The 18,659-nt window shown below is 31.8% G+C and overlaps 1 protein-coding gene across 4 annotated transcripts in view; it reads right to left on the bottom strand.

Moving 5' to 3' along the window:
- Positions 1-18,659, bottom strand: part of LOC114325085 (rap guanine nucleotide exchange factor 2-like) — an 849,570-nt gene that overhangs the window by 200,121 nt on the left and 630,790 nt on the right. The gene's annotated exons all lie outside the window — the stretch shown is intronic.

The raw sequence follows: 18,659 nt of genomic DNA on the forward strand, positions 1-18,659 counted from the left end.
ACCCTACAGAAATAATAAAAAGGCAGAACATTTGATACAGAGGAAACTAAAATTTGGTTAAATATAATTTTTTACGTATATTAAGTATTTTTGGAATTATTATCAAAAGAAAATAAAACTTAAAACTCTGTTTTTTTTTTCAATTACATCTTTTTTTCAAAAATATGCATTCTAAACCGGTCAAAATTATTGTTGCAATAATTACTTACGCTAACATAAAGAAATTCTTGTAAGGAGTACTATAAATTTTAATTTTTGTGGAAATGGCATGTTTTATTTTCCACTTTTTCCTAAAAAATTCGAAAGGGTCCTCTTATTTTCATCATAACTTGCTTAATTTTGATGCTATTAACTTCTTCTGGAGCTCATTTAATAGGTATTCCGAAGTGCTTTGACATGCGTTTAGCACCTATGTTTTATAAAATACATCGTTGTCCCGTTATTTAAGCTTGAATAGGTACTTAGATTTGAGTACTCGTCGAAAAAAAATATACATTCAATTGCCCATAACTCACTTTGAATTAACATTAGTTTAATTCTTTTAGTGAGAAGTGTATTAAATTTTTTATTATCTTTAATTTTCACAATTATAACTTTTTTGTAAAAGCTTATGCTTATAGTTTTTGAGTTATACGTGAAAAACAGCTTTAAAACATGCATTTTTTTTACGAAAAAATTAAATCTTTGATCTTTAATAACTCAAAAAGTATTGATTTATATTATTAACTTTATATAACAAATTTTATTTAAAATTTGTCCCTCTATCGACAAATGGTATTATTTTTAATAAAATACTTTTCATTCCCGAGAAGGGGTGGCATCCACCCCCAGGGTAAAAGCGCAAGTTGGCATCATGTCATTTTTGTTCCTTGAGGTATCCTCTAACTACTCAACAATTTTCATGAAAATCGATGAAGGTTCAACGAAATCAGAAGTGAAAGCGTTCAGTGACTGCACTATTTATAGAAACTAACTTCGTTTGTGGTCGCACACTTTAAAACACATTTTGATTTTTGTTGATAGGACACTCTGATAAAAAAATATCGAATTTTTGCCGTCAAGTTGATACACATTTTATTTCAAAAATTTAATTCGCGGACGTAAAAGTGACATTCAAAATTGCCGGTCGCATCAAGCATTGTTTCTGAGAGAAGGGTTCATTGTTCAAAATTATCTCAGCTACATGTCTTGTTTAAAATATTTTTTTCTAGGGTACAACATATTCTTGGTAAATCGATGTTTTCGGTTCCCCCTTCCCTACGAGCGGAGGTTTTAGGGGAAAGGCCGGGGGTAGGAGTGGCAATCTTTTTTGCATCTTTTTTTAGGTCCAAAATTGACATTCTCAGCGAAATTCAGCTTGTTCGTATGCGTTTTAGAGGTCAAATCTCTGACCATTGGGCTATAATCACAGGCTGATAAATCAAATTAATAAATAATTAGAAATACGCCCCTGTCGTACAGGTAAAAACGATTACAACTAGGGTACAAAGTATAACGGTGTGCTGTACAATGCGAAATCTATACAAGGTGTACGGTAATCCCGACATTGACATTGACATTGGCATTGGGGTGATTACAGGGTGGAGGGTCTGTCGAACCACTTACTCTTCTTGCCACGTATATAGCCAATTTCACAGCTTGATGGGCTAATGAATAATACAAATACAATAAAACCGTTCAAGCGGAGAGTTGTTTGTTTGACCACAATTTTTTTATTGTCTGGTAATTGGTATTGTTATGAAAATTGCAATTATTAGAATAGAAAGTTTCAGTCCTGTTGTTTGTTTAACAGAATCTATACAATTAGTACAGGGAAGTAAGCAAAAATAGTACACTGTTTGTAAGAGCAAGGACACACCAGGCGGCACGCGTCGAATCGACGTCGAGGCAGCGTAAAACACATGGCGCGGTATAACAGCGGCAGCTATGCTACGATTTAAAGTATTTGTATTTCGTTGTTGCCAAATTTAGTCGCGTGTTGGCTGCTGTACGATACGATGTCTGAAAGTTATGACGATTTGTCTTTTGTAATAAATACAAGTGTATTTTATCTTAGATTAAAGAAAAAAAGAAACGCAGATATTGGATACATCCGATCATAAAGGAACGAAATTATAAGGGATTTTTTACACATTATATTAACGAAATTAATATAATAAAGGCCCAGAGATGTTTTTTAATTTTACAAGAATGTCTAAATAATCTTTTCAGGAGTTATTAGTGAGTATTAAACAGCCGTGTTCAAGAAATAACACCGTTATGAGGGAAAGCATATCACCTAAGAAAAACTATTTATAACGATAAGAGGCATGCCATTCTATTGTACGCCACTGAGCAAATGAAGGTGTTAAATTGATTTAAAAAATTATTCAAATTAAAGCCAAAGTACGTATCGAGAAAGACGAAAACCAGAATATACAAAACCGTAATAAGAGCAACAGCCACCTACGGATGTGAGACATGGGTGCGAAATAAAACAGAAGAAAAAAAGATATAGAGTTGAGAACGGAACGTGCTGAGAGCTATTTTCAGGGGAAAGAATACAGATACAGAAGACGGCTGGCATAGAAGCACCAATCAAGAATTAAGGATGCTTTACAAGGAACCAAGTGTAACAAGATACACAAAGTCATAAAGAATCAGGTAGGCAGGTCATGTCGAGGGGATGGATAAGGGAAGAATGCCAAAGATGGTACTGCACAGAAGACCAGTTGGGACTAGGAGACGAGGTAGACCAAGAAAAAGACGGCAAGAAAGTTTCAGGACGGTGTAGTATCGATGGAAATTACACACTGGACAGAGGAGCTGAAAAATAGGATATAGTGGAGAACCATAGTTCAGCAATTTTTACATAGACATCAAATAAAATTATATATAAATTATTAGCAGAAACTGTATTATCTAAAATTGTAAATACAAGGCCTGTAGAGCATAATAAATAAAATAATAAATAAATAAATAAAATAATAAATAATAATAAATAAGGTTTTTTTATTATTTTGTTTGAATATTCATCAATGCGCATATCCCAAATAGCTGGTCTCATCTGAATTTCATTAATTAATTTTTCTACATGTGTATTTCCCATCACAAAAACACGATCTGACAACACTCACTACAGAATTCGCTAGAAAACAGCTGAAACGTCTGTGTTGCACCACGATACACGCATTTATGATATGCCGTCGAAGTCATAAAACCGATTGGCGGTGGATGGGTTCCAGGATATGTCGCCAGAAAGCCGCTGCATCGAAAATTTTAAGAGCGTCTGGTGTGTGTTACTGCATCAAAGTATAGTAAGGGATGCGTCGCTATCGACATCTCAGCGGGGGTTCAGTCGACGTACGCCGCCCCGTCTGTGTTACCTCTAACACTGGCCCGGCCAGACAAACGACAGTTCTTTTGAGTAGTATCAACATTTCTTTTGAGTAGTATCAACATCAATAATAAAACGAACCTATACAGGGTGTTTGTTAAAGAATGGGCCATAGCTTAACCTTAGATTCCTGAGGTTAAAATAGGTCGATTTAAGCTAACTTACCTTAGTACAAAAGTTGATAATAACCTAAATAAAGGGTGTCAAAGTTAAACTTGTATTTTATTAACTTTTGAATATTTCCTGACAGGCATGGGACAACAACACGAAATTTGGTAAGTGGTGCTGGAACTGTCCACCCTACTAAATTATGTTAAACAAACGTCTCTGGCTACTACCAGAAGCGTACGACGGGGGAACATGAATGGTTGACCCTTCCCAAATTGTACGCCACTGGCGGAATTGCCATTTTAGAGCAATTTTTTGATTCTCCAATACTTTCTATGTAAATACCATACTCTTCATTCGTAACGATAAAGCCATTAGTTTTCGAGATATTTGAAGCTAAAAACGAAGGAGCATAAATACATTAATCAAAATAAGTGTGCCTTTTCATTTTTAACTTCAAATATCTCGAAAACTAATGACTTTATCGTTACGAATGAAGAGTATATTATTTGCATAGAAAGTATTGGAGAATCTAAAAATTATGCTAAAATAGCAGTGTCATCAGTGACGTAGAATTTGGGAAGGGTGAACCATTCACTTTCCCCTGTCGTACGCCTCTGTTAGTAGCCAGAAACAATTATTTAACATAATTTAGTAGGTGTACAGTGCCTACACTTTCTGCCAAGTATGACATGGATATGTCAAATTATTTTAAAGTATTATTTTTTTTAAATAATTTATTTTTTATTTAAAACTTTAAGAACTATGTGTGCCCGGTACTATAAAACTATTTGACATATCCTTATGATACTTTTCAAGTATCTCGAAACCGAATGGCTTTATCGTTACGAATGAAGAGTATATTATTTACATCGAAATGAATACCAAATCCCTCTATATATAGCGTTCATAGATTTCGAAAAGGCTTTTGACAGTATCGAACATTGGGCAGTGAAAAGTTCTTTGATTAACAGCAGAATTGACCACAGATATACAGACCTAATAGCCAGTATATATATAAAGAAGCCACAACAACAATTAAAGTATACGAAGGAACACAATCAATTCAAATAAATAGAGGCGTAAGACAGGGTGACACAATATCACCGAAACTTTTCAATCAGGCTCTGGAAGATATCTTTAAAATATTAGAATGGGAAGAAAAAGGTATAAAAATCTGTGGACAACGCTTGAACCACCTAAGGTACGCCGATGACATCGTATTGATAACCGATAAAAAAGAAGAATTGTTTGAAATGATGAAAGAACTGGACATAGAGCCGGAAAGATAGGCCTTAATATGAATTACAGCAAGACCAAAATCATAACAAATACAGATGAGGACATCACAATGAGGATCGGATAAGATGAAATAGAAGAAGTTCACGATTATATATATCTGGGCCAAATTATAAAACTTAACAAGGAAAATTAAACAGCAGAGATCAAACGACGAGTTAGACTGTCAGGGGCGGCATTTGGAAAACTAAGCTACATCCTTAAAAACAAAAGATATCCACAATATCTTAAGACCAAGGTATACAATCAATGCGTACTCCCTGTTCTCACTTACGGTTCCCAAAGGTGGACGTTTACAAAAGCAAACATGGACAAGATTATAAAAACGCAAAGAGCAATGAAAAGGCAAATGTTGCACATAAGACTAATGGATAAAAAGAGAAACGAGTGGATAAGAGAGAAAACCAAAGTTAGGGATGTTAGACAAGAAGTTACAAAGTTGAAATGGAGATTTGCCGGACACACTATAAGACAAAAAGAAGACCGATAGAACAAAATTCTCATAAATTGGAGACCGTGGGAATATAAACGAAGCAGAGGAAGGCCACAAATGACATGGGCAGATGATGTCAAGAAGCACGTGGGCTCTAGGTGGATAACTGTAGCGACAGACAGGGAAGAATGGTAAATTATTGGGGAGGCCTATGTCCAAAGATGGACCGAAGAAGGCTAATTAGATAGATAGATAGTCTAACTAATTTAGTCCAAAAAATCGATTGCAGGAAACATACAGATTCATATTATCATGCAGGTAGAGATTCCAGCACGTAGCGTAGTCTCCGAAAAACCTGATTTTACTGAAAGATGTCTGATACGATACGTTCCAGACAGTGTGGATTGTTCATATTTAAAACCATTAAATCATATTTTTCGGAAACTAAACTCTACGTGCTGGAATCGCTACCTGCATGATAATATGCTGCGACATTTACACAAAAAACTGTCTTTTGCCTGGTTGGGTCAGTGTCACGAGAAAAATCCTATTTCACTGGACTAATGCTAATGCTGAAAATTCAATGACAATTTAAAATCACAATTGATTAAAAGTTATGTAATAGCCAAACCGGATTTATAAATACATACTATTTCTCGCAGTTGGTAATCTATAAACGGCACTTTTCAACACCTAACGAAGAAAGTTCGGAACCACCTATTAGTTATTTTTAGACCACCATCAAAACAAGGCATCCATTGTTTTAGTTAGTGAATAATATCCCACATTATTTCTGAAAGAGCAAATGAATGAATTTTACGCAATACTACGAATATTTCTTTCTGGCGATGGTTAATAATAATAGACTCGGAGCAAACGCCGTCATGAATGATTGCTAGAGAAGATAGATGAGATAACAAAAATTATACGATTGAGTAACGTGGAAAAAGTAGGATTGGGGTTTTTATAGGTGGTGTAGAAAAAATTCATGTTTATTATTTGACAGCACGCCAAATAGTCCAAGAGGCAGCGCTGAAAAATAATCTTTGAATTTACTAAAGCTAGATTTTTCACAGTTGATTACTGTGATTGTGTAGAGAAACATACTGCGGTCGGTCAAGCGAAACGTAGAACAGGGGTTGCTGAGAGGGTATCAAAGTCGCTTTCCTACGAAGGTAATTAAACCCATTTACTAAGGCTGAAAATCAGTACACACATTCTAAATTAAATATAAATAAAAGTTATTATAGTCGGTCAACTGTATGACGGGACAGAGCCGGTCGGTCGGCCCCAGTGAATGTACAGGGTTATTCACTATATTTTGACCCCCTTTGAAACTGCTTTATTTACAGAATTAGAAAAAAATGTAAAATACAAAAGTTTTTCGATTTTTTGACATATATATATATATATATATATGGCTCACAAATGATAGGAAGCCCGCTACAACCTGCCGATGAATGGAAGCCCGCGGTTTACGGGGTAAGGGGATTGTAGCACTGTCTTATTCCTACAGTCTTACGAAGCCCACTCATATAAACGCGTTCACAGTGTATATGGATTACGCATTATACGAAGCCCGACGATGTTGCCATGTTTTAATTTACGTTTAAATAATACGACTGTTCTACGAGATCCTTATATGTGTATATAAGTCGTCATATTGCCTGTTATAAGAAGCCCAATTCTATTCAGCAATCTATACGAAGCATTTTAGAAGAGTCAAGATAGAACGAAAAGATGCATTGTTTCGGAGCAATTCAAACAAGATTATCTTTTTCTAAAACTTTTTTTGTTAGTTTATATACATGTTAAAGTAAAAAAGTTCTACTCACAGATTTTGCCGCTAATTGATTATTATTTGTTTAAACAATAACAATAATTGTTTTGTACAGTGTGTCCAATTAACACGTTGTCGGACACTGCGTCAAATGTATAAGCAAGTGTTGTGACACTATATGTATTTTGCAAAGTAGAATAGGGAAAAATTCAACGTATATAGACGTTGTGTCACATTACATCAATGGAAATTAGACGACTATAGACGTTCTGTTCGTCAACGTGAAAAGTTGTGCATGGTCTAAATTAAAAATAGAACCATCAGTTCATTTTTTTTAAGCCGTATACGAGATATTATGTCAAAAAATATGAATTTTACTCAAGAGTAAAGTAGCTTTATTATTCAAAATATTAAAAATTGTTGTAATGAAAAGTTGTTTGGAATTAAGAACTATATTCTAATGTTCCACTTCATCTTTCTAATTAAAAAAAAGTTGAATTTTTTAAATTATGGATATACAACATTATTTTCAGTTATTTCAATTATGATAACTATTTTATTATAGACCAGTAAGGATTTGTGAAAAAACGTCTATTTTTGGATGTGAAAGGTGGCATTCGAATTTTTGCAGATAAAGTAAGGTGATAACTTCGTTAATAATAATTTACTTATGCTCCTTCTCAAATATGGCCGGAACATTAATAAAAAAAATAAAATATTTAAAAATTCGAAAAACGTCGATTTTCTTCTGTTTCTTTGCTTATAACTTTAAAACGATTCGTTTTGGAACAAAGTCGTAGAGAAATAAAATAAAGATAATTGAATTTTGTATGATATCCGACTGGTCAAAAATGTCTTAACTTATTACCTTTTCTGCAATATAGCAATAAATACAAAATAAGGGGGCAAAATATGCCTGTTGTTATTCAATGTTTTTAACCACTTCGGTCGTACTTAGAACCTTAGTAATTCGCTTAGGAAATTCTTTGTAACATACTTAAACTGTGTACCAAATTTCATTAAAATCGACTTAATAGATTTGGCATAATAAATTTGCAATTTAAATGTTTTTAAAAAAGTTCAAATTTTTTAAAATCTTTCTGAACAAAAAGTAGACCATTTAGAAGTTATCTAATTTTTTTACATATAAAGAGGTGCTTTACCTATCTAATACACTTTACAGAATTAAAATCGGATTATTTAAGGGGCCTCAGCAATGTTTTAAACTTATAAATAATTTTTTGGCTTATAAACAAATAGCTTTGTTTAATAATAAAAAATTAATTTTTAGCAATGCAAATAATTAAAACCGGTATAATTTGATTTATACTTTCAAATTCTGTCAGCAGAATTGCTATTTTATTTTTTAATCAAAAGTTATTCGCGTTCAAAAATTGCACTTTTTCGATTTTTTGAAAGTTCCACTGCGTTTATCTCGAAAACTATGCATCCTACGAAAAAATTTGTAAGAACATTTTTTGCTTAGACTTACCCAAGAAATATAAAAAAGTGTTTTATTTTGCGAAAAATCGATGTTATGTAATTCCTCAAGTTGTTTGTTTATAACAATTTTATTGATATCCGGATCAACTGTTACCCAAAAAAATCGTGTTCCACGGGTCAAAAAATACATAAAAATCTTGGGTAAGTGCATCTAAATAAAGGAGCCCGCAGCACCCCCTCCTGGCCACAGGACTAATTTGTTTATAAGCCAAAAAATTGTTTATAACTTTAAAACATTGCTGAGGCTGCTTAAACAATCCGATTTTAATTCTGTAAAGTGAATTAGATAGGTGGAGTGCTTCTTTATATGTAAAAAAATTGACAAATCTTTGTATACACTAGTTTTTGTTGTGCAAGATTTTAAAAAAGTTTAATTTTTTAAAAAAAGTTTAGATTGCAATATTATTATTCAAAATCTAGTAAGTCAATTTTAATGAAATTTGGTGTACGGTTTTAGCACATTACAAAAATTTTCTAAGCGAATTAGGAAGGTTCCAAGCGTAACCTAAGTGATGGAAAATAATTGAATAATAACAGGCTTGTTTTGCCCCATTATTTTATATTTATTGCTATTTTGCAGCAAGTGTGATTAATTAAGAGACTTTTAACCAATCGCATCTGATAGAAAATTTAATTACCTTTGTTTTATCCCTATACGACTTTGTTCCAGAATGAATCGTTTTAAAGTTATAAGCAAAAAAATTAGAAAAAAAAAACGAAATTTTTTGAAATTTTTAAATATTTTATATTTTTTATTAATGTTCCGGGCATATTTGAGACGGAGCATTAATCAATTATTAATAACGAAGTTATCACCTAACTTTATCCGCAAAAATCTGAATGCCACCTCTCACATCCATCTAAAAACAGATCCTTACTGGTCTATTATTAATTATACGAAAAAAAAGTTATCCTTTGTAAAAAGTTCTGCATGGCCAAAGACCTTAAATACAACCATCTTATATCAATTTTGATTAATTTTATACGAGGTATGTCAAAAAAGATAAATTTCGATCAAGAATAAAGTACCTTTATAGTTCAGAATATTTCAATGAGAAGGATGGAATATTGGAAGATGATTTTTAGTGTTGTTCTGAAGCTACTTTCTTGTGGCATTTTTATAATTATTTTGATTCGGAAATAAGCCACAATTTAATTGAAAAAATAATTTTATTAACGTTTCGACGCCCAAATCGGATGTCATTGTCAAAATACAAAATATTACCGAGTAAATATTAGTAATATTTTATATTTTGACAACGACATCCGATTTGGGCGTCCAAACGCGAATAAAATTATTTTTTCAATTTAATTGTGGCTTATTTCCCAACCAAAGATAGATTCCCAACCTAGCGATCCGGCATTGGTCGCTAGGTAGATTGTTACGCGAGTGGTCGCGCGTGAGATTTTCTCTCACATATCCAAATTTTACCTTTTTTTACAAAATAAAGTTTTTAAAACAGTTTTTAAACTTTTTTTCTTAACTAATAATAAGAAAAAAAATGTAACATAATATAGATAATAATATAATAAAATAAAAAGAAATAATCGGAATTAAACCAATATTAATCAATCTCCGTAAATTGATAATTTACGGCACAGCACACAAATATAACAAGAACGCTCTGGAAAAATTGATTGACGACAATTACAATTTTTTTTTACATTATTTTAGGTTTTAAGTGCCAAAATAAAATTAATTTTTATGTACAGTTCGTAACGCGGGTGGTCGCTTGATGAGAGAATGTCTCACTTGAAGCGCGCTGACTCAACAATTGGGTGATATTAGGTCAACTGAGTCACTATCTAAGCGGACGATTCTATTAGATTGTCGAGGGAGGATAGTTAGGAGACTAGAAGGAACTACAGATCTTATAATTTCCCAGAAAAAAAATTCTGTGCAATTTTCTGAAACCGTGAGAGAAAATCTCATATAGCGACCACTGGCGGGTTAATTATGGTTTTTAGTTCTAAACAACTTTACATAAGCACAATTTTCAATATTGTGAAAAATAAGGGTATATTATTTAAGTACTCTTGGGAAAATTCATATTTTTTTTATATACCTCGTATAAAATTGACAAAATTTGATATTAGACGGTTGTATTTTAGGTTTTAGACCCTGTAGAACATTTTATAAAGAATAACTGTTTTTTGTAAAATGAATAATAAAAGAGTTTTCCACCTACCTCTACCGAAAGTATACTTTTCCGGACCTGATTGTAGGGAGCAAAGTTGTACTTTTCCTCCCTAGGGAAGAAAAGTAAAAGTGACATCATGGTATTTCATTCATAAAAATATAACTTATTGACGCCCTGTACAATATCTATTTTCTATTACGTAAGTTTGTATACATTTTAACGTTTATTTATAAAACACTCTGTATTTCACAGAATGGTAAAAAACTGTAAATTGTTATTTTGATTTAACAATGTTTACATTTTTATTTTGACTTATATTTTACAGTTGACAGTTATATTGTACGTACTTATTAGTTTTAGTTCTAATAAATTTTGTTGGTTAGTTACACAAATAAATTAAGTAAAAATGAAAAAATGACTTGTTATTTGAGGAAGGTGGACAAACCATATGTATAACATGGGAGTAAAGTGCCTTTTCCTCCCTTGAATGATTACTGCCCTCCGCTACGCGTCGGGCAGTAAACTTCATTCTCGGGAGGAAAAGAAGCACTTTCCTCCCTTGTTATACAAATATCTATATGTATCATAATTGAAATAAAAAACTAAAAATAATGTTGATTAGAAAAATTTTCAAAATTTTTTTTTCCATTAGAAGGATGAAATTGCATATCAGAATATAGTTCTTAATTCCAAACAATCATGTTAAATTATATAATTTAAAATAATTTTAAAAATATCGTTGAATTTTGTTTCTATTTTGTTTTTGATTATGCTGAATCCGAATATGGCATTACAATTTGAAAATGCTTATAAAGAAGCTCTTCTACACTATGTCTGCGTAGCAAGGAACCATATTTGAAACATTTTTATTACAAATTTTACGAAAAAAAGTTTATTCTTCATAAATTGCCCTGCATAGTCTAAAATCTAAAACCCAATCATCAGATATCAAGTTTTATCAATTTTATACGAGGTATGTCAAAAATACGAATTTTGTTAAAGAGTAAAGTACCTTTATATTCCAGAATATCAAAATATGGGTATTATAAAAAGTTGTTGGGAATTAAAAACTATGTTTTATTATAATTACATCATTATAATTGAAAAAAAAATTCAATGTTTTCTCAAATTACGGATACCCATCATCATTATTTTATTTCAATTATTTCAACTATTTTATTATTAATTTTACGAAAAAAAGTTATTCTTCATAAAATACTCTATTCTGGTCTAAAGTCCAAAAAACAACCATCAGATATCAAACAAATATGACTTTTGCTTAACAGTTCAGTATGGTTTGTTCAACAGTAAATGGTTGAGTTAAATTAGTGCGGTCGTAAATATTATTAAATTTATCTGACCTGGCCCATTGTTAAGACCCACCCGGAGCGATAAGCAACCGAGGTAGACAGAGTTGGTCTTTTGACAATTAACACTGACTAGACGGTAATCCCATAATAAAGCAAAGAAATTGTACCAGAAAACATACTTAAATTTTACCTGAAACCGGACCTTTTATACTATTATCGGTTATTCCAGGATATTTATAGTGGTAACTAATTGAATTCGACCATTTACTGTTAAACATACCATACCTTTATAGTTCACAATATCTCATTTAGAAGAATGTAATTAAACAGTGAAACATATTTTGTAATTCCAACCAACTTTTTTTAATAACAATTTTCGATATTGTGAAATCTAAAGGTACTTTACTCTTGAGTGAAATTCATATTTTTTTACATACCTCGTATGTCAAAATGTAAAATCGTATGTAAAACCTCGTATGTAAAATTAATAAAATTTGATATTTGATGGTTGCATCTGAGATCATATACGATGCAGAGTATTTTATAAAGAATAACTTTTTTCGTAAAACTGGTAATAAAAAAGTTATTAATAGGTTCGAAGTTACGCAGACATAATGTTTAAGAGCTAAAAATATTTTTTTGTTGAAAATTTATTATTGTTCAAGCTTATTATTAAATATATTTTAGGTAAGTTTTAGAGAAAACATTTTTGATCACTTTTTATAAACAATTTTTTAGTTGGTAATTTTCGGTTTTTGTATTAGGTACATTTTTGTTATCTTTCTTAATTTTTGTCAAAAAGGAATAGTTTCATTCATAGTTTCATAGTTTCATTTCTAAAATAAAATTATTGAGTAAATTTTAAAAATACATCAAATGCTTTAAAAAATCACCTATAAAATTGTAAAAAATCTTTTCAAACTTGAGTAATACCGTTTTAAAGTGCTGGTAATTCTGTAAACTACGTTTTTCCTTAAAACTTACGTAAAAGTTTTCAAAAATTGCATTTTTGCGTCATATCATTTGAATTAAATTTTTGGCATTTTTTTGAATGAAACATTGTTTAGTAAGATGTTTGAAAGGTAAGTTGTGCAAATTTGAGAGCTTTATAAGAAAAATTTTATTAGTTACACATTTTTAAATAATGTTTAAACAAAATTCAGCCCACACCGTACTTATGCTCATACATTTTATTTCTTTTTATTATAACCATAAGATAGCTTAATTGTTCTTCTTTCCAATTAAGCTATTCTTTCTTGTTCCTTCTCTTAATTTCCTTCTTTCTTGTCCAATTTGTAAAATTTTATTTGATCCATTAATTAGAGAAATACACTGAAATAACTCAGCTGTGCACTTCGCTAGTTTACAGTGCGCCAATGTTTGTGAGAAGGGTGACTTTAGCGTTATAAATAAAAAATTATAGAAGCTACAGATTTAATTTTATAAAAATTTTAATCTTATATTTAGGTTTTTTTCAATAGTCTGAATTTTTCAAGTCAAGACAGTTTTTTTCTAAAATTTATATTTTCGGGGTTATTTAAAGAAACATCTAATTTCGCAGTTCATTTGTTTAATAAAAAATTAAGTGCCCACTTCTAGAGTAGAACTTTTTAATATGTTGTTTATTAAACATTTCTTAGGGCCATCGGTACATAATTCGCAAATATTTTAATGCTATCCCCACTCTTTCTGTCTTTACACCGCAAATTACGTGTAGTAAAATTGTCACTGGTATGGATATGTAAACTTTACTTGACAACTTCATCATTAACTGTAAAGATGGCTTTTGAATGTTCTTGGATAACTTTTACTAGTATAATTAATTGCCTTAATTGTTAATTCAGTTAATTAATATGATTATTTCATATTTCCGACCAATAGAAAGCTACAGAAATACAAATTAAATTGATCATTTTTGATAATATCCCATCGTCAAGTATATTACGTCAGTTGCCCTTCGTTGCTGTGAAAAAATACATTCAGTGACATTAATGAAAATTACTGTTTTAAAACTTATAAAAGTGATGACTTTCAATCGTCAAATATTTATAACAACTATGTGTTTAATTGTACTAATTTGTACTTACATAAATAAATTACAATAAAATTTTGGTTTTAAACAGTTTTATTCATGAAATAATCGCAGCAAATTGCAGCTCGATCTCTGAAATTATTATCGAATTGTTTCCCTCGTGCCACTTGACGTAATTTCACTCCCCTTCGGGTCGTGAAATTAATACTGTCAAAGTGTCACTCGGGAAAAATTCGATAATTTCAGAGCTCTTGTGCAATTACTACTGATAATTTTTTCACTACCTATGTTTCAGTAATAATTTATCTACTGTACAACAAAAGCTAATAATCAATCGAGAAAAGAGGAAAAGTGATAAAGTGATTTTTTAATAATATATTGTTACTATGAAACGCTTACAATTTTGAACATCTGTAACAACACAATACTTGGATCACTGAATATATCCTGGTGTATTCTCTGCTTTGGATCTTCCATAAATAATAAACAATAAATAACTTTTTATTAAGTTCACGTCTTAAATCAAGTATTTATTAAACACATTATCAATATTATTTAATCAACAACTGAAAATATTCCCAATGCCAGGTCAAATATTTAAAATTGTCACTGTCTGACTGACAATATGCTGGCAATATTCTATTTACTACTGACAAAGATTTGGAAAATATTACCACGGACATTTTGTTCATTTTTTTTCAAATCCTGAAAAAAAAAACAATAAATATTTTTGAAAAATTTAAACGCAAAATGAAAGACTAAATTATTACCGAGGGCCGAAAGTCTCTTACAATAAATAAAAAGTTTATTTTGAATGAGATATTTTGAAATTAAAAGTCACACTAAATTTTCTTTTAGTTTTTAGCCCTGTAACTTATTAAAATAAACATTATAGAAGTTCTCAGGGACTTTCGGCCCTCGCTAATAACGTAATCTCTTATTCTGAGTTTAAAATTTTCAAAAATAATTATTAGTTTTCTCAGAATTCGAAAAAAAAAATGAATTCCATTTGAGTAGCATTTCAGCAGAAACTACGTGCCCATTCCCTTAATGAAATTAAAAAACATCTATATTGTTTGATTTTTTCCGAAGGGAAAATCTATATGCATTATTGTATTAAATATTTTGTATTTGTATTAAATGAGGCGCTCAGAGCAACAGTGGCACAGTCCACAAATTGAGCATTTTTAGATTAATACATCAATAAAAGCAGAAAAATTGGATATATGGTTCAACAGTGGTCTACACAATCTAGCTCTATATTTGGCAATATGGCACTACATAATGTATTGTTGCCTTGACAAATACTAAAAATACTAATGAAACAGTGGCCTAACCCTCAATTGTGTGGCTCAGACCCATCAAACAAGTGTTCATCGTATCAGAATCAGAATAATACGCATAATTCATAAGAATGACTATTTTTAATTTTATAAAGTAATATTTAATAATAATAACTTTAACTCCGTCCTTGACTGAGTGGTAAGAGCGCCTACCTTTGGATCGAAAAATCCGAATGGTTGTGAGTTCGAATCTCACCAGGGTCAGAAATGTTTCATTTATTATAAATTAATAAATGAAAATAGTTTCTGTCCTTGTGGGATCGGTACTCACCGGAGGAACCGCAGACATTCGGATACATTTAGCGTCCCTTTGCAAAGACAATGACGTCAACTTTGCAAAGTAACAAGACACTTACTCAACACACACACACACTACACATTACACTAGGTACCTAACTGTTAAAAATTACCGTACCTACCATGCCAATGGCCATTAGTTGTCGAGGCATTAACCTTTTTTAAATAAAAAAAAAACAATAATTTAATTTGTCATATTAATTTCCTATTTGGTAGCAAATTATGTGGCTTATTACAAACTAAAATAGTAAATTAGTAATACAAAGTATTAATTTGTATTAATTGTATCAATTAAAATAAATAATTCTTTTGCGATTCAATTTTTAAATCTTTTTTCTGTCGGTATCTTACTGTGTACAGGTAATGCTAAGAATTACCATAATCTGTTCTCGGGAGTCTTAGTACACAAGATTAATGACGATGAACGACCCAAAAATACAAAAAATGTGCATTGCCAGGTAATAATAAAAATGTTTACAAGCTAATAGTACTTTGAGGAATATGCAAAAACGTTGCCAAACTTCAGGGCTTCTTATAATCGGTAGCTCAATGTGGGCTTCCTAACGCTGCTGAACTTCTACAGAGTATATACTTCTTTTCGCAGCGCAAACTGGTGGTAGATATCATGAACTACGAGTGTATGTTTTGATAATAATTCCAGGCATAAGCAGCCCGGGCTTCGTATTGTTAATCATGATTTCAGAGCTACCTATGGTACATTTCTAAAATTTGTCCGAATATATATGAAGCCCAAGCGTATTCACATGTTCTGAGCTTGGTTAAAATATCGAGAGATGGTGTAAAGTACGTTTTTTGGGGAAATAACATTAAAGAATTACGAAGCCCGAATCCGGGCTTCGTAAGGAGGTGTCGGGCTTCGTATGACCGGTGCGATATAGCGTTTTTGTCTTCCTAAAGTCGGAATCCATATATATATATATATATATATATATATATATATATATCGTACTAGTGACGTCATCCATTTGGGCGTGATGACGTAATCGACTATTTTTTTAAACGGGAATAGGGGTCGAGTACTAGCTCATTTGAAAGGTTATTCCCTATTCAGTAATATAAACATTAACATGATTAATTATACAGGGTGTCCAAAAAAAAATTTAATTAAATTAATTGTTTAATTAATAATTCAAAAAAAAATTTGGACACCCTGTATAAATAATGATATTAATGTTTATAGTACTGTATAGATAAAGAATTGAATAACCTTTCAAATGAGCTAGCACACGACCCCTATTGTCACTTAAAAAAATAGTCGATTACGTCATCACGCACAGATGGATGACGTCACTAGTACGATATATACGTCAAAAAATCATAATTTAAAAATCGAATAACTTTTGTATTTTACATTTTGTTCTAATTCTGTAAATAAAGCAGTTTACAAGGGGGTCAAAATATAGTGCATAACCCTGTACATTCATTGGGGGCGACCGACCGGCTCTTTCCCGTTATACAGCTGACCGACTATAATAACTTTTATTTATATTCAATTTATAATGTGTGTACTGATTTTCAGCCTTAGTAAATGGATTTAATTACCTTCGTAGGAAAGCAACTTTGATAAACTCTCAGTAACCGCTGTTCTACGTTTCGCTTGACCAACCGCAGTATGTTTCTCTCTACACAATCACAGTAATCAACTGTGAAAAATTTAGCTTTAGTAAATTCAGAGAGTTTTCAGCGCTGTCTCTCCGTCTAAAAGGTTCAAAAATGATAATCAGATAAGTAGTGGAATAGGGCTTTTCATCGATTGTCATTTGTTTCGAGCTTCTGTCATATGTTGTATTAACTGTGTATAATATTAATATACACGGATTATACAACATTTGACAGAAGCTCGAAACAAATGACTGTGAATGAAAAGCCCTATATAAGGGTATACAGTCTTGACTCTACTGTAAATTTAATATTGTTCTGAAGCTGTTTCTTTTTGACATCTGATGCAATTTATTATTTTATTGGAAAATAGCCACAATTTAAGTTAAAAATGAATATATGCTATATATGTGTGAACTTACACCGTTCTTAGGCGTCAACGCCCTTCGGTAGGGATCTATGGAGGAGTATAACGAAGCCGCAAGTCCTTATCCCTTGCCGTACCGCTCCTCTATAAGCCGATCAGACGCCAGTATATTCCAGACCAAGCCGTAGACTCTATTGAGTTTTATACTACGGCGTTGGCCTTTTATTAATTTCATGACCTAGCTGAGGCTCGAAACAGCAATCGCAAATCCACTAAACTGGTCGATCGACTGCGCCTCAGCAAACTGGACCGTCGGCAAAATACACTCCTTCTGAAATGTGAAAATTAACTTAATACCCTCAAGTTTCAAAATTTGACTACCACACAAAGTTGCCTCTTAGTGGTGGAGGAATACAGACAACAATACATTGACTTATAGGGCAGTCCTTCGATCTTCTGAAGAAGAAGCAAAAGAAGATCGACAAGCTTGTAAAAAAACTCCAATGTAATGGGGCTTAAGATAAATACGAATAGAAAAAACGAAACTTTTAAAAACAACAGCCAAGAAAGACATATAGAGGAAGTAGATAACTTTACATATCTGGGATCAATTATGGAAAAAAAGCGGTAGTAGATCAGATGTAGAAAAAAGAAAGTAAAGGTACAAGACAACAGAATCTTCCGAAAGAAAAATCTAATTTCCGTTTCAAACATTAGAGTCAGTGTGGTCACAGTATAAAGAGGGACAGTAGAACCACTCTCCGAAAAATTGGAAGTAAAATCTGTAGTCGCGCATGGCGACCGCGCTCGCGCAATGTTCTTAGTCGCTTTTGCCCCACTCTCGCATTGCTAGTCGCATACAGTCCGTCTAATTTACTAACCGTTGCACGTCATTATCTACGTTAGAGATCTAAGTTGACATTGTTGCCCTATTACAAAAAATTCTTGAATTCATTTTAAATCAAATACATCACACAATTTTTGCGGAAGTGGATTCTACAGCAAAACAAATTAATATTCAATGTAAATAAATAAAAACTTTAGAAATAG

This window comes from Diabrotica virgifera, chromosome 9 (genome assembly GCF_917563875.1).
Source record: "Diabrotica virgifera virgifera chromosome 9, PGI_DIABVI_V3a".
Lineage (NCBI taxonomy): Eukaryota > Metazoa > Arthropoda > Insecta > Coleoptera > Chrysomelidae > Diabrotica > Diabrotica virgifera.